This window comes from Beta vulgaris, chromosome 5 (assembly GCF_026745355.1).
Source record: "Beta vulgaris subsp. vulgaris cultivar EL10 chromosome 5, EL10.2, whole genome shotgun sequence".
Classification (NCBI taxonomy): Eukaryota; Viridiplantae; Streptophyta; class Magnoliopsida; order Caryophyllales; family Amaranthaceae; genus Beta; species Beta vulgaris.
The window spans coordinates 56,520,829-56,540,235 of NC_079206.1; positions in this window are offsets into that span (position 1 = coordinate 56,520,829).

The window sequence follows — 19,407 nt, forward strand, 5'->3', positions numbered from 1 at the left end:
GCTATTATGGTTTGGATTTAAACAGTCGTACTATTATTGGCAGGAAGCTGACATGCCAAGAATTATGTGCATATATGTTTCAGGTGAAAATTATTTTAAAATTCTTACGTGTATGTCTCATTTTCCTACAGATTTATACTCATATCATTCTAACAACAACACAATAATGTTTCGTAGATGCAACAACATCTTGATTTTCTATTCTTAATAGGTGGCCGTCTACTCCAATAATATGTTGTTGATAACTATGTCAAAATGCAAGCATCCAAGCTTACATGGATTACACTTAATCAATACAAGATACATATATATTGATTTCTGCAATGATCTAGAGGATTTCCTAAATGCTGGAGAGCATTACATTTCCATATGCAGAGAATGTTGGTCGAAGGACGATACTATCATCTTCATTTGTAGGAAGCCCACAAGATATGCACTAGAGATATCAAGATGCCACGGCTCTGGTATAGAAGTTTGGCAAGCCGGATATATTTCAAATAATGATATGTAATCCATTTTGATCAGAAATACAATCGAAACTATTGTTTGGACAAGTTCCAAATGATCAGCCAGATCTACTAACAAGGGTGTTTCATGCTAAAGTTGAAGAGTTAAAAATAGATGTTATAGAAAGGGGAATCCTTAGAAAGGTAGTTGCTTATGTTTATGTAGTTGAATTTCAAAAAAGGAGTATGGTCTTCCTCATGTTCATATGTTGTTGATCCTCGAACAAACTGACAAGCTAAGCACTGTGGATGACTATGTTATAATTGTAGAGCAGAAATACCAGATGAAAAATAAGCATCATAATTGTAAAAAAGAGTTATTAAACACATGATTCATGGTCCATGTGGTGTTCAGAACAAGGATTCTTCATGCATGAAACAAGGGAATTATAAGAAAGGATTCCTAAAGTCATTTACTAATTTAATAATGCAAGGAAATGACTCATATCCTCTATATCATCGCCGATAGGATCGTTTACCTGTAACATTGCGTCAAAATTCTCGGATATAAATTAGACAACCGGTGGGTAGTTCCCTACAATCCATTGCTCTTAATGTACGACCGCCTCATCAATATAGAGATATGTAGCAGTTAAGTGTATAAAATATCTATATAAATATATACATACGGGTTCAGATAGAGTATCTATGGAAGTTGAGAATGGTGATGAGATTGCACAATACGTCGATACGAGATGGATTTGTGCACCCGGAAATTTTTGGAAAATCTACAAGTTCCCTTTAGCTCGAATGTACCCATTTGTAGATCATTTGCAAGTGGATTTGCCAAACATGTATCAAGTAAGATTCGAATGGAATAGCCTAATATCAAACGTATTAGAATACCCGAGAAACTCCTGAACGATGTGGAATCAAAGCTTTAAGATGACTGAAACTGATGTAGGTGCAAGAGATATCTTTACAGAGAATTTATAAGGCATTATAGGAGGCTTAAGTCTACATGAGTGGCAGCTAAGGAGAAGTAATCAACGAGTTATGGGTCGATTGTACGTAGCTTATCCACTTGAAGGAGACATATTTACTTAAGATTATTGCTCAACCACGTGCGAGGTCCCAAATCATTTGAACATCTGAGAACGAGCAATGGTGTCACACAACCAACATTCAGAGCTGTTGCAAAATTTCTCTTGGTGTAATTGAGAGTGATGAAAGCATCAATTAGTGTCTTTTATAAGCATCTTTTGTAAGAATGTCATCATCATTGCTAAGATTATTCACATGCATCTTGTATACTACCAACCAACTGGATTATGTGCTCTATGGGACGAGTTCTTCACTTGCATGTTTGAGGATTATCCATCTGCAAGCATGACAACTAACAATGTTGTTCCCACTCACAAGCTTTTGCAGGAATTAGATCATTAATTACGACCACTGAGAAAAAGAATTTATGAATGCACAGAGTTGCCAAGTTTACTTGAAAGTACTGAGGACACCTACAATCTTCCTATAATCATGGAGAAGTACTTTTCTGTGCCAGTTCCAGAAGAGGGCTTAGCATATGTAGCCACTCTTAATAGCGACCAAAGACATGCATATGACACAATTATGGATGCTATTATTCCAAAAACGACTGGATATTCTCGCATTAATGGTCTAAGAGGTACCTACAAAACATTCTTATATAGAGCACTCATAGAAATTGTAAAAGGAAGAGGTGAAATTGTTGTTCCCATAGCGACATTTGGAATTGCAACAACGTTGTTGCATCAGGGAAGAACATCACACTCGACTTTTTAACCCCCATTGCAACCTGATAGCAACTCAACTTGCTCATTCACCAAGTGTTCTAAAACTGCCACTATTCTTAAACATTCTGCCATAATTATATGGGATGAGGCTCCAATGACACACATATATCAATTTGAAGTCATTGATCGACCACTAAAGGATTTAATGAGGAACGACTTACCGTTTGGGTGGAAAATTATTGTGTTTGGTGGTGATTTCATACAAGTGTTACTAGTGGTTCGAAATGGACCAAGAGCTCAAATGATCGGTGCGTCATTTGCCAAGTCCCCTATTTGGTAACACGTCAGTATATTGTATTTGAGAGAAAATATGAGATCAAGAGGTGACAGCTCGTTTGCTACTCGGTTGCTCTCAATTGTCAACGGAGATGAACCTACTATGTTGGATCAAATGTTAAAACTGCCAAACCATTTGGTCATACCATCAATTGATAATGTCTCGATTGAAATGTTGATTGACTACGTTGTTCCAAATCTAAGTCAACATGTGGGAGAAAGAAATTATATGGTTGAAAGGGCCATCATCACACCCCTCAACAAAGAAGTAAGCTGACAAGATAAATGATAAGGTTTTGAGAAATATCTCGGAGAAGGAAAAATATAATATTTGATTGATTATGTTCTAGAAGATAGGAGAAGTTTGTATAAACAAGAGTTTTTGAATTCAATTTTAGCTTAGGGATTGACTCCTCATTCTCTGACTCTTAAACTTGGGGTACCTTTAACGCTTTTGAGAAATATCGATCCTAAAAATGGATTTTGTAATGGAACACAGTTGCTTTGTCGTTCACTTAAAGATCGTTTTAGAGATTTTGAGATTTTAACAGGGCATTCTAGGGGAAACAAAGTTATTTTGCCTAGAATTTCATAAAAGAGTGCTGAAGATATAAAATTGTCGTTCGAGCTGGTTAGAAAGTAGTTTCCACTGAAGGTTAGTTTTGTCTTGACAATAACAAGTCTCGGGGGCAAACTATACCCCATATTGGCATATACTTACCGGATCATGTATTTAGTCACGACCAACTCTTTGTGGCATTATCATAGGGAATCTTGGAGAACACAAAAAAATCATGGTAAAAAAAAAGGAAAAGTACAAGGACATCAAGGGGTGTTTAAAAGAACATTGTATATGTAGAAGTTTTATTGTCTTTTGAATAATAATATATTTTATGTTTATAATCTTTTTCCATAACTTTATATAGGAGCACAATGTAACTAATTGAAAACTAGTCATGTTTCTACCTAATTTATGTACTTTACTATTATAACTTACTTCACAAAAACCTCCCACTCATATTATGATCGTATAGTTTTCAATTAATTGCATCATTAAGATAATGACTTTACCTAACATACTATAGTGTCACGTGGATGTACATATATTATGTTAAGTCATTTTCAAATTATGTAACTATATTTCTACCTTTAACATATTTTTAAGGATCGAGTGCCATTATCCACCATTAATGCATTTATATCCTTGACGGGTACGACGATACAATGCCAGGGTTTAGTTTGTTCGTATACTACATATTCAATAACAATCATTGCGGAACAGCTAAGGGGATATAGAAAAGGCTATTTGTTGATGTCGAGGTAAAAGGAAATTTCAAACAATGTTAGCTAATTTTTTTCACAATGTATGGTACAAGACATTCTTAATTAGAAACTTTCATTTTGGTTTTTATGATAAGGTGAGTGCATACAATACACTATATTCTCCCCCCATGTTGAAGACTTCATAAGTAGGTTACACGAGGGACTTGTTTATGTATTGCGTAGGGTACAAATAGTGCACGAAAATGAGAACAATAAAATTGTCCCAAACTGGAAACAAATGATAATATGAAGGTTTTTTTTTCTTTCTCCCTCCTCTACTTCTTTTTCCTTTATAATCACCACCACCCACCCGCACCCCAACCTAACCCCCACCAGAAACCCTCTCCCCCTTCCCCTTTTCAGCCTCCTCGTCTCCTCTCCTTTCGCTCCTTTCCTCCCGACGATGCCCACCCTCTAAGCCCCCAAAAGTCGCAACCCAACCCCCTCCCCCCGACACGCTTCCACGGGTAGCCCCTCCTCCTGCAAGCTTTCTCCGAGAAGCCCCACCTATTCTTTTTCTTCCTCTTTCTCCCTTCCTCCTCCACCTGCTCTAAAGTTTCAAAATAGAAAAAAGGAAATTAAGAAAGATATACATGAGGGGTAAAAGAGTGCATATGCTTTTTAGTTGATGCCTTGATGGTTTGCTTAAATAATTATTAAATTTTGTGACTAACTTGAGAAATAATTGTGCTTCGAATATATTGCTTCACACCCGTACAGGCTGCACGTAAATTTTATCTTTTTCAATATATTTCAATTTCAAAAACTACTTAAGACTTTTTTAAGTTTAATGGTTATTTTTTTGGGTCTTCTATGCACACGTTTAATCACCAATTTTCATTAATTATGCCTAATATATGAATCTAGACATAGCCAATACGATAATAAAATAAAAATTATATCCAAATTTTTAAATTTTTTACCTTGAAAAGATAAGTAATTGACGGGATTGTTAATTGAAATTTGCCATCTTGTATTGTGAATAGTTTAAAATTGGCTCACCATAAGTGCGCTACACTATCATGATCTAAACATTATTTATAATAATTAGTACTATAATTGATACTAAATTTAAAAGCCGTATATTTACAATTTAAATTTTATAACTTTTACTAACTTTATATTGGTCAAACTTGTCTCAAACTTACTTTAATAACTCCCATAAATTTTATATCATTATTTCTTATACTGAATTTATATGTCTATATCTATTTTTTAAAATATAAAAAAGACTATCTTATCCCACTCGCTAACATGGTTTTTAATTGTGGGTGGAAAAAATATTTACTGAAACAACTAATTTTGATAACATTATATAAATGCCCAAAAATAAAAATCGAAAGTGTTTCAATTCAGTAAATTTAGTATATTGTGATACTTACATTTGAAATCAAATGAATATAGAATATCAAAAAACTTACTTCTATTATTGGGTGGTTTATGGTGGATTTACCTAGTTTATAGTATATGAATATACAATGTATTAATGACTAATGTTTTATATATGTAGAGATTAATCATGCATAATAGTAGGGATTTTCAAATCACAAATTTATTCTTTACTTAACAAAATTCTAAATCACAATACTTGCCGAAATTCCTTATTGCAAATTAGCTTAAAATATACATGATTTTGTAATTAACGGTGACTTATTTTATACATATGACTTATTCTATCACAACTTTGACACAACTTTTATTAATAATAATAATTAGGGATATTTCATTTGGTACCATTGAATTTTTGGCTTTTTCATTTGGTACCACTGTTAAACTTCCACATGATACCACTCTAATTTAATATTAATCTATATCATACCATTTTTTTAAGTAATTGTTAGTTAATGGTTGAATAAGAATACGATTTTGTTTGAGTTTGCATGTTTCTATTTGCAGTTGCAAAAATTTAATAAATTAAGATTTTAGGGTGTCGTTTTAACCCTTAAAGCTCTATTTTCCAGTCAACATTTTCATAAAAATGATCATAATATTCTATGTCTTTTTATTGTCAAATATGACCTCAACTTTAACCTTAACGACTAAAACAATTACTAAAACCTTAACGCAAATTAAAACATGTAAATCGAAGTAAAACTCTAGCCTATTCTAACTTAAATTAACACTTTACTTAGTTGAATGCTACAATAGAGAATAAATTCAAATTATAGTGGTACCATGTAAAATATTTGAAAAATAGTGGTACCAAATGGAAAAGCCAAAAGCACAATGGTACCAAATGGAATATCCCTAATAATTATTATTATCATTATTATAATAACAACAACAATAATTATAATAATAATTATTATTATTATTATTATTATTATTAAAAATAAATCTATAACCCAAGTCATTAATTTATAAGAGCACTTCTAAAATGTTTCATGCTTTCCCTTAAAAAAAAGTTTCACACTTGAGAAGTCGGCAGACTCAACTCATTTTTTTCATATAAAATAAAATAAGATATACCGATTTCAAGGACCGTAAATATTGCACCAAGTAGAGCGGATTGTGATATGTTCAATGACTTGCGCAAGAAAGAAATGGATAGGGTGCAACTTCAAATAGCTAGAGAGATTTGGAATTCGATAGGAAGAGGTATATCGGATCTAAATTTATAATTTGTATCTCACACTTAGCTTATTTTGAAATGTAATCCAAATATAGTAGTTTCATTGTCATGAATTTGAGCTATCATATTTTATAATTAATTTCTTATTTTTGCGCCAATCTTATATTCGTAACACGTGGCTTTTAATTTTCTATTATTTAATAAAAACAAAATAACTTAAAATAATAATAACAATGACATTTATAATGATAATAACGAGATTAATAATAATTACCAATATTAATAATTAATAAGTACAACATCAACAATAATAATCCTTTTGAACAAATGTACTAGTAAAGAATAGTATTAATAGTGATAATGAGTTTTTAAATATTAGCATGATCTGATCTGAACTTATTTGATCTGATCTGAACTTATTTTTTCTGATCTGAACTTATTTTTTCTGATCTGATCTGATCTGAAATAAGCATAAATAAGTTGAACTGAACCTAGCATAAAACGTATATAGAAGCTTATGGATTGCTTGACAAAAACTTGTCAAGTCAACAAAATAATTAACTTGCTTATGACACCTAAGCAAAACTTTATTGCTTTATAATATTATATAGATAGATAGATTATGAATATTTTTTTCGTTAGGTAAACTTTGTAAATAATTTTTATATAAATTAATGCTAAAAGTAATTACACAACTGATTTATTTCAATAACGATTCCACATGTATTGCGTGTATATAATACTAGTATGTTTTATTTCCACTGTTAAATATTACATGGTACAATGAAAAGGAGGGAAATCCTTACCGGACTAAGGAGACCCATTATTTTGATCACTATTGGAGGGCAACATAACTTTATTTAAGTTAATTACATAATAATGATAAGCTTAAATTTTATGCCATATTCTGTTCTTCATCATTGATGAAGCATATGGCTAATAATAGTAGCTCACGGGGCTAGCAATTGGGGTATGTGGTACCACAAATCCTGTGCATTTACCCAAACAATCAAGGTTTGTTTGTCCACAGTCTGTAATGCATTGGAGCATCTGTGATGACCGCCCCTCCATGACACACTTTCCTGCACATCCGATGACTGCGCTTCCGCATTCGAGAAAGCATTGAGGCATTGGCTCAGGATCAGCAGAGATCACTGAGAATAACAGTGAAGTTATTGCCAGGACACAAATGGCTAATTTTGCTTGTGGCTTCATACTTTCTCTTGCTTTTTCTCCTTTTTTTTTACCTTCGTCTATTTGAATGTGTTGTTGTTCTATTTGGTGATATAATACTAGCGTTATCTATGTGTATATATACTAAGTCGTTGGGAGAAGTATTTAGAGTATGTTGCATATGGGATAGTTTAATGTTTGATCATCGAAATTTTGTGATATCAATATGGGATAGCTTTTTTAATTGAACTCTTTTGCCATTGCGTATAGCTTTTGTAAATTGTGGGCAATTTAGTGTGGCTTATCTGATGTCAATTATTGTTCTACTTGAAAAGTAAAACATAGGCTTTTTTCTTCCACATCTAGTTGTTATATCAGTAGGTTGAATTATATTATTACTAGATTAACACCCGTGCGATGCACGATTTTTTTAAATACTTATAATTTAAGATTTTCTAAACTCCTCATTTATAGTGGTAAAAAAATTTAACTTCAAATACAACTTAAATATTTCATATATTATGTATTATTGATACATATAAATTATAATTTTGTATTATAATTTTTGAAATTGAAAGATTGGAAATATATTAATAATATATAAATACTATTCAGTTTTTAAAATTCCATAAATATAATTAGATACAGTAAAGAAGGTAGAAGAATAATAAACTCATACAATAGATGAAGTAGAAGGAAAATTAGCTTGTAGATAGTGTAGTAACATAGTTCCTCCGTCCCTCTATCGACTTCCTATATCTAATTAACTCAATCAATCTTTGCTAATAGTACACTGATTGAATTATTCCGAGCATCAACCTCCTTTAAAGTTACAAAACTATACTAATGATACATGTAGTGTACAATTTTACATTTATGCTTCAAGAATTACATCTTTTCCCTATTTGTAGGTTAATAAAAGTGTCAAACTCTCAATTAAGCATAACTCATATAACCTGCAAAGCAACAACATATACAACAGATACAAAAAGTGGAGTTAGATAAAGAAAAACATGAAATAAAAATGCACATAAATGTAATTAGAGAAATAAGTTGATGAAATGAGAACTATAAAGATTCCACACTTCCCAGCCTTAATCAATAAATGAAAAGAAATTATAAAAAATACAACCCTAACTCCCCAAATTATTTAAAAAAGAAAATTAGAAGTAGATAGAGAGAGAATAGTGTCATGTTCCACTCATTCTTTTAACTGAAGGTCAAACAAAACTAAAAAGCAATTTAACACTAAGTCCTAGTGTAACACCCCAGAAGTTCAAAGCGAAAACGAAAGAAATAATAATACTATTAATAGGACGATGGCGGAAACATCGTCTTCTGGGAATGTCACTACTACAAAAAATGCGATTACATAACTAAGTGATAAACCAACATAAGTAAATAGTATAAATAAATTAAATTAATTAGAGTAATATCTAAAAGAGAAAAGTTGACTATCAAACTAATATAAAGTTTAGGCCTAAAACACCTAGCTTTTTAATGCTCACAACTCAACCCGAACCCAAAACCAAAGAAGATTCCCATCAACATAACCTGCAAAATATACAACAACTTCCACAATCAGTGGGGAGTAACTAGCAGTTCTCCCAGCTCAAATAGAAACAGATAATGAACTTGAAAGAAATTAGAAGCAACGTCAAAGAACACATTATCAAGATATCATACTCACTACGAGGTACAAATAATCATAAGCAACCAATAAGGAAAAATCCACTATCACACCATATGCCAAATCCTTGTCAACCATGCAACAAATGCGGTCAACAAGCTCAAACACAACAGACCATGTCGTCTGTGAGTAGACTCATTAGACCATGTCGCCCAAGGCCTAAGTTGCATATTCGAGGAGTCATACCGCCCTTTTCGAATAGCCAGCATATTCGAGGAACCATACCGCCCTTTTCGAATAGCTAAATTATGCGGATCATACCACCCGTAGTGAACCAATGGACCATACCGCCCAAGGTTAAGTAACCAAATCCTAGGACCATACCGCCCTTAGGATAATCAAACACAAATTCTTAGGACCATGCCGCCCTTAGGATCATCACACAAATTCCTAGAACCATACCGTTCTTAGGATCACATATCTCTAGAACCATACCGTTCTTAGAATTAGCTAACACAAATTCCTCGAACCATACCGTTCATAGGGTCAATCAAACACAAATTCCTAGGACCATACCGCCCATAGGATCAATCCAACTCTACAAGCACAAGGTATACACAAAATCCATCTAATCCAACTTTCATATGTATACACAGTAAGGTATACAAGCAAATCGAATTCACTAAAGAACAAGGTTCGAACGTCTGAATGCACAACAAAGCATAAGCCCTCAACATACTCCAAACCAAACAACCATAGACTTCCCAACAAAATAGGGCACATACCCTTAATGTAATAACGTAAACCAACCAAATCTTACTCTAACACACTTAGCATACATGCCTAAGACCAACCAAGCAAAGATATCCATGATGTAAGCCAAAAAGGGAAATTAAATCAAAACTACACCACACAGGGACAGACCCTCGTCGCGGGTCGCGACACCCTGCAGTCGCGAGTCGCGAGCAGCGTCTGCTCGTGGCTTGCGAGCTTCGCTCGTTCGCCAACCAAAATTCCAACGACTCTTACACCTAGCCTCCAGCATCCAATTAACCGACTCAAATTCATGCCAAACACAACACCAATCATCCTCACATGAGGCTAAATCTCATCAACAATGACAACTTCTCAAAATCCAAAGATAACCCAAGTGAACTAATGAATCAATTCAACCACAACAACAACAAGGATACAACTAATCAACAAAACTTAACAAGATGATCATAGTAGCAATCTAAGGTATGAAAACAACACCAACAACCATGAACCTACATGTAACTTCAATCATAAAATCCTCTAAGTTCCACCTAGCATGATACTACGTTCTCCAAAGCGATTAATCTCTATCAACCTAAGTTCACAATCTATTCTTTATCGAACTAGAATAACGCTAGTTACCTGGATCGTCGGGAGGAGAGATGAGTATAACGAGATTCGAGAAATATGCAAGCAATCCAATTCCTCCATGAACGACAATTGTAGCAACAAGTCACTAGGCATTTTCTTCTCATGTTGAAAAATAGTTTTTCGTACTGCTCTGTTCCGACCATGATTTCCGGTGATCAAAAGCTCGAATTCCAAATCACTCCGGTCAAAGTAAAGAAAAAGATGTTATAAACGTTCTGTCCAAATTTGAAGACGACCCAACGGTTATATCTCCGGCTATGGTTATTTTCGTGAAGGTGTGACAAGAAAAACCGGGTTGAATCTTTCTCTTATTTTTCACTTCTCTTCCTCTTCTCTCTTTTCTTTGAAAATGACGAGGCTTCATGAAGAATGATGCTGAAATTCTCTTAAATAAAATCAGAATTTTATGTCAAGGAAAGATGAAGGGTTTAGGAGAATGTTAATGAGGGATTAAATGAGCGGTTACAAGATATTCAAAGGTTAGCTTCACAAGCACCAATACTCTTCATCCTCCACTCCATAATTGCTGATTTTTTGGCCAGCACGACATGCAAGACGTGATGCAACATTTCATCACCCAAATCGGTCCAACAACGTTACAAAAATGCTACGCGACAAAACCGGATCCTAAACGCCCAAATAAATAACGAAACTAATATAACAACTTAAAATAAATATATATAAATATAACACAACATAAAAATATATATATACACATTTTCATAACATGTTCCAAAATAATTCAAATAATAAATTATTTATTTTTATGAAAAAGAAAATACCATTTTAAAATAAACAAACACCAAAAAAATAAAGGGTTAAAATTACGGGGTGTTACACCTAGGTCCAAATGATTTAGAGTTTTCAAATAAAATCTTTCTAGTCCTACCGGCCATTTGATAGATAGTAATATATAGTGTCAATGATAATGAATTAACATCTTATATTACTATGCGCTAATATGTCACATAGCAAATTAAACACTAACCAAAGAGCAGTAGGTGATAGTTTAGTAGTATTGGCATTACCTTCTATCCCAAAGGTTCCAAGATTGAGTGTCATCCTTTACATAAGTGAAAGAACAGCCGCATTTCTCGATATCGCAAATATAGGATTCCTACCAACAAAACAATTAACTATCTTCTCTAACATATAGTTTCCCACCAAACAGACTAAATTGGAAAACGTAATCAAATGAGAATTACTTCAATTCCTAATAAACTCAATGCTTAATATAGCAAAATATAGTAAAAAGACTAAGAAAGCTTATACCTTTGATACCAATCTGCAATTCTTTCAAGAGACAACATAAAATTTGAAGAGATCCTTGCCTACACAAAATAAAAACGAAGAAGAACAAATAAATTAGATCTAGAAAGTTGATTTATGAGAGATACCAATATAGGAGTACCATACAACAGAGTTTGTGTGCCATTCCAAATACATGGCTTTATGCTGCAACATGATACTTCCATGATATGCCTAATCTGACCTTGATTCGAAATCATCCTACCTATTTCTATATTTTCCAACTGAATAGAAAACCGTTCAATGATCTATTTGTAAAAATCTAATAAATTGGTAAATGTAGTGTAATGGATTGTTAAAAAATACTATAAAGATGAACTTCTGCTTGCTACTCCATCATCATTCATCAGATAATTTCCTAATACACATTTCAGGTATTAGATTATATCTTGTTCAGATATTGCTCAAAATCAGAAAAAAATAAAAACAATTAAAATTTAGAAGAACATATGCTTAGAATAACCCAAAAACCATATATAAACTCATAAGAGTCAAACAAAATTCAACTCAAAATAAATTTTGGGAGACGGTGAGCAAAGTGGCTTTTTCATCTTCCTTGCAAACTTTAACATTAATGAGTGAAGTTGTAGACTGGAAAAAAGGAGGAAATATCATTTTTCCTTATTCGGTTCTTACCCCAGATTAAGATCCAGTAATAGAAATTAAATAGTAAAAATGATGAGATATCCCTAAAAGCGAATTTCACATAACACAAAAAATCTTGAAACAAATTTTTGTTCACCTGAAAGATTGAGCCCTAATGTAATTTTTTGGGGTTTTCAAGATTAAATAATGGAGAAAGAAGAAGGAGAGACCGGAAGAAACATGAAGGCAGCGGAAAAGGAGAGCAATTAAAGAAAAGAAAGGAGAGTAACTTCTATTGGAAATGATGATAAGTCAATAGTCAGACTACTTTTTCTTTTTACATTTCAAAGAAGAAGGGAAAACATGAAGCGGGAAAATAATGAACATAAACATGCCACATGGACAGTTTTGGGGGGGAAAAACTGAACCATGTTTTCTCTTTTAGTATATAGTAGTAGATTGGCTTATTGCTAACTTTATGTAGTAGAGTTAGTACGTTGAAGGCTAGTGTGGAACATCTACTTTGACTCGTTTATATAGTTTACATATTTTTGTAAGTTACATCTCGTACGAAACTTAATATAACACTTCTACGAATAGCCCCTGATGTTGCATCATGAATCAAAGAGAAAAAAATATCTAACTCTCACAGTTTGTTATTGAAGGAAAACAAAATTAATAGTGTTTTTGTTATTACAAGCTAGTATTTATAAGTAAGTTAGAGCCTGTTCTCCCCAGTTTATTTTCAGTTCAGTTCAGCTCCCATCAGTTCAGTTAAGTTCAGTTCAGCTCCCATTAGTTCAGTTCGGTTCAGCTCCAATCAGTTCAGTTCAGTTCAGTTCAGCTCCATTCTTTTATAACCATTTTGTTAAATATTATTATTATGTTGGTATAATTTATTTTACTAATTACTCTTATTATTATTATTTAAATTTATATCATTACTATTAAGTATTATTATTATTATTATTATTTCTATATATTATTTTGTTTATTATAACTTTACTCATTATATTGTTATTACTATTATTATTAGGAGGAATATGGTTTAGGTCAAAGCACAAATATACCACTTTTTTTAGCCCATAAACCAATCAAATCGCGCAAGACGGTTTATGATATAATTTTCGCGGTCCAACCCAATCATTATTTTTATTACTAAATATTTTTATATTATTAAATCTAATTATCAAAATAGTAATATTAGTTTACTTCTTAGATATTATTGTTATTATATATCATCATCAAGTATTAATATATTAATATAAATAATATAAAAGAATAATTATTAATTATCATTATTATCATTAATTATTATTATTAATAATAATTTACGATTATTAATATTATTTATTTATAACTATCATTTAAAAATATCCAAAATACTATTATTATTATTCATTATTATTACTTATCATTATAATAATTATTTAATATTCATATTATTATTATTTAAATTATTATTTATATATTTATTACATTCAAATTAATTCAATTCAATTTAATTCAATTCAGTTCAGTTCATTTCAGTTCGGTTCAGTTCAGTTCAGTTCACTTCATCTCCAATAAGTCCAGTTCAGCTCCAATAAGTTCAGTTCAGTTCAGCTCTAATAAGTTCAGTTCAGTTGTTTTATGCCGAAGAGAACAGGCCCTTAGTTATAACAAACTAACTGAATACCCAAGAAGCTAAAACATATTGAAGTATCTAATACAAGCTTTATTACAAACTATGGGAAATATATTCATATCCCCCCTTGAAGCTGGAAATAGGAAGAATGGACAAGGCCAAGCTTGGAACTGAGTTGGTGATGTAGAGGACTTGCCAAAGGCTTTGTAAGGATGTCTGTCAGTTGGAGAGAGCTAGGGACATGAGAAGTCTTGATTAAGCCAGAGACTACTTGCTCCCTCACATAATGGCAGTCACGGTTAAGGTGCTTTGTCCTTTCGTGAAAAATAGAATTATGTGCAATATGTTCAGCAGTTGAATTATCACAAAATAATTTAATAGGTAAATTAACATGTTAGTTCACATCTTGCAATAAACCTTCCAACCATGCAAATTCAAATGCAGAACTAGACACGCTTCTATATTCAGCCTCATCACTAGATTTGCTAACAGTCTTCTGTTTCTTGGTTTTCCAAGACACCAAATGAGAACCCATGGACATACAATATGCACTCAATGATTACAATTGAAAACACATGAGCTCCGATCAGCATCAGAATAAGCTGTTAGTTGCAAATCAAAAGAGGCAGAGTAGAAGAGACCTAAATCAAGAGTGCAGTTGAGATACTTGACCACATACATTGCTGCTTGCAAGTGTGGTTTTCTATGGTAGCATAAAAATTGACTCGAATGCTAATTACCATAAGAGAGATCAGGCCTAGTGACGGTGAGATACAAGAATCTGCCTATAAGTTGTCTATAAACCTCAGGATGCTCAAGAAGTTCTCCTTCATCTATTGATAAACCAAGACCTTTTGGCAAAGGTGCTGCAACATTAGACATACAGAGTATAATTGTTTTTAGTTACAAAATTTATTGGTTTAGTCTCTGTCACTTAAGTCTCTCACCAGTCATTTTTTTGACTTTTCAAAGTTAAATTCTATGAACAAAATAGAAATTTTATTGAGTTTATTTATGATTTATAATATTATAATTTTTTAGTTGATTTTTGAATTAAGTATACTACTTCATATATTGTGAAGAAAGTGGACACTTGGATTTCAAGTCAAATTTTTGTGAGTATGTATTGACGTTGTAGTGCATTTGGTGTAATTTGTAAGTTAATTTTTTGGTTTTTGTAAAGTTTACTCATTTGAGTGATCTCTATTATATAAGGGAAGGGGGGGGAGCAATGGTGTCCTCTTTTGAAATGCCTATTTTACCCCCTTCCCTTTCTAAATTACAAAAGGAATGTCAAAATAAAAATCAGCACTCAAAGATAACTACCGAAAATTAATTTACAACACTCACTCACAAATCAATTACAAATCCTTTAAAAGAAGAAACTTTACAAATCACTCATACAATTGAGAAAATCACGTTATAAAAATCACGCAAATCACTCAAATAATCAGGTTACTTAATTAAAACTTAAAATTAACATACAAACTAAAACTAATAACCTAGAACGTCAATACGTACAAAAACATTTACAAAAATTTACTTATAAATCACTATTTCTTAAAGAGAACCATTCACAATTAATTAATGGTGGGTCATGATAAAAAATAGAGGTGTATTTGTAGTGAAATCATAATTTAGAAGTTAGACAAGGAAAAAAATTATTTACTTTTTTATAGTGTTTCCTATATATGATGAAACCTTTACATTTATTTGGACCTATCTTTTTCTATTATACATAATAGCGATTAATTATCAAGGTAAAAAGGTTTATGTAAAATATCATTCAAGAATTAAAGTACAACATATCTTTATTATAGAAGAGAAGGGGGGAGTTATGGTGTCCCGAATGAAGAGATTATGTTACCCCCTTTCCATTCTAAATTACAAATTCACTTACAAATCAAAGGGGACTTCAAACAAAAATACCAAAAAATACAACTATAACAATCACTCACAAGTCATCTAAAATCCTAAAATTGCATAATTTGCGTTATGCAAATCACTGGAATGAGAAAGCTTTACAAAAAATTAAAAATTCACTTACAAACTACAACCTATAAAAAAAAATTGACTTGAAATCAAAGTGTCCACTTTCTTTACAATTTATGAAGTACTACTTAGTTCAAAAATCACTTAAAAAATTATAATATTAGAAATCACAAATAAATTCAATAAATTTCTATTTTGTTCATAGAATTTAACTTTGAAAAGTAAAAAAAAAAAAAAAAAAAATGGTGAGAGACTTAAGTGACAGAAACTAAACCAATCAAATTTTACAAGTAAAAAATAATTATACTTCGTATGTCTAATGTTCAAATTTTGACTCTTATGCCGAAGAAAATCGAGTTTCTATTTCGAAAAAAATTCAAGCACGCATCGCGTGCAAAAAATTATAATCTTGAAACATTTACAAAAATGACACAGCACCCAATTACTGACTTGAAATCAAAGTATCCACTTTCTTCACAATCTATGAAGTAGTGTACTTGATTCAAAAATTAACTAAAGAATTATAATATTAGAAATCATAAATAAATTCAATAAAATTTCTTTTTTGTTTATAGAATTTAACTTTGTAAAGTCAAAAATATAAATAAAGACTGGTGAGAGACTTAAGTGACATAGACTAAACCGATCAAATTTTGTAACTATAAAAAAGTATACTTCGTATGTCTAATGTTCAAATTTTGACTCATATGCAAAAAAATAAATGAGTTTTTGTCCCGAAAAAAAAACCAAGCACGCATCGCGTGCAAAAAATGCTAGTTTGTATAATGTAAATTATGCAATTCTATGATTTTAATTGACTTGTGAGTGATTGTTATAATTATATTTCCATTATTTTTATTTGAATCTGTAATATCCCGAAAATTCAAACCTTCCTAAATTAATTAATAATAATTAGTGATTACAATTTTCCTTTAGTTATAAGGTATGACTAAATTTTGTTACTATATACCCAAGTAAAGTGATAATTAATTCGTTAAATAAATATATGTTGCAAATAATAACAAGTTATGTTAGATTAAATAATTATATTAGTTAAAGCAAGAAAATAAATAATAAAATTAACCACTAAAGCTTTGCAAGTACTACTCCAATATTAGAACAATTAATGCTATTAAGGATAAAAAGGAAAAGGAAAAGAAAAAGGAGAAAAGGAAAGGAAAGAGAAAAGAAAAGAAAAAGGAAAGAGAAAAGAAAAGAAAAAGGAAAAAGGAAAAAGGAAAAAGGAAAAAGAAAACGAAAACTCAAGAAAACAATAGAAACTGTTTCATCAACATTTCGACCCATTTTCCATTTTTCCTTCACAAGCAACCCGACAATGGAATTGTAATTGAAGACAGATTTTTATTCACAAACAAGCCCAAACTTCAATTAAGAACTTCAATCCAAATCAAACCCATCCAAAAATCCAAATTTTCATCAAATCCAACCCATTCAAATTCACAAAATTTAACCATAACAATGGCTATAAATAGCCATGAGTTCTCCACCATTATCACCCATTCACAACTCCAATTAAATCCTCGCCGGAAAACCACCACCTTTGCCGGAAAACGCCTCCAAAACCACCCCCAAAACCTTTGTTATTTTCGCCCCTCACCACCTCTCTCTCTTCCCTCTGTTTTCGGTCAACCACAGCAGCACCTCCGCGGCTGCCACCGCCACCCTCCTTCCACCCTCTGGCCACCAGCGTGCGCCCTCGACCGACGAACCACCTCTCTCTTTCGCTGGACCTTCTTCTCTCTCTCTCGCCCCAACTATCTTCCTCTCGCGTCCCCTTTCTCCCTCGTGGCTGACGAGCCACACCCAGCACCACCTGACCGTCGTCGCTCGACAAATCCGACGAACCCCTCCGTTCCGCCACCTGCTGCCGGAGCTCCACCTCGCCGCAGCCAACCCTCCTTGCTCCCTCCCCTGTTTTTTTTCGTGCTTGCTCAACTGAGCAGGAGGTAACCTCTTCCTCTTGTTTTCATTTCATTTAACTTATGTAGTTTGAGCCCAAACATACCCATTTTTAGTTAATCATAATATGGGCCTAAAATTTGGTTTTAGTTTTAGTTCAACTAACCAATAAAATCCATATAATTAATATCGATTAGGCCTAATGGACTAATTAATTAGGTTACTTCTTTAATTAATTTTTCTAATCAAACAATAAGAATTGAACTAATTTAGTTAGTTATCATCAATGATTCACCTTATTTTTGTAATATGAAATTGTTAGACTTACTTAAGTTAGTTTATTAATTATAAATATACGACAACTATTAATGATAATAAACGTATATATTACGAATTGACAAGAAAACTTATCAATAACGTCACCTAGTAATTATCAATCTACTCTTGTAATATGAAAATAATAAGTGAATATGAGTAATTTATGATTAGTTGGACCACGATAACTTAAATTATTATAAAACTTGTTGAAGCTAATTTACTTATCAAATTGAATAAGATACCTAGTAGTATAAACAAATGATAAGTTAAATTATAATTCTATTAATTATAGTAACATAAGTAAAGTTAATTATAAAAGTTTAAATAATGAATCTTTGTAACGTCACCAACGATACTCCATAATAAAAGTAAAAATAATAACCAAAGGACAATTGTTAAAAGAAATCGAATATTTACATTTTTGTTGCGTCATTTCATGGTTATATTAGAAGGAAAGGATATTACAGCCTCCCCCGGCTTTTAAGGTTATTAAGCAGGAATCCAGGTAACATCTATTGCTAACACCCACGATCCCCTTCGAAATGTGTTTATGAAATGATGTTTATAATTATGTTAAGGATTTTGCAATGTGAATCTTATATGGATTGTGGGATTAAATTGTTTTCGAATGAGTTTTGTAAATGATGATCTTATGAGTTATTGATGATCAAGTATGATTCATGAAAGATCTATGGCTTATGCCGATGAATGCAAAACAAACGAAACATGATAAATAAAAGTGAAAGAGGTTCTGGCAGTATAATGTTACGCTTATCTACTTTATGGTCGTGCACGTACCTTCGCACCCGCCGTACTCCCTAAAAGGGAGATGGGCTCCTTGAGGGGTACCGCATGCTATTTTGGTGCGAGCGGTGTATCCAAAAAGGGAGCGGGGCTCCTTGTGGATTACCGCTTGGTGATGTATTTAAAAAGGGAGCTGAGCTCCTTGATGATCATCACATGGTGGTGTACCCAAAAAGGGAGCTGGGCTCCTTGAG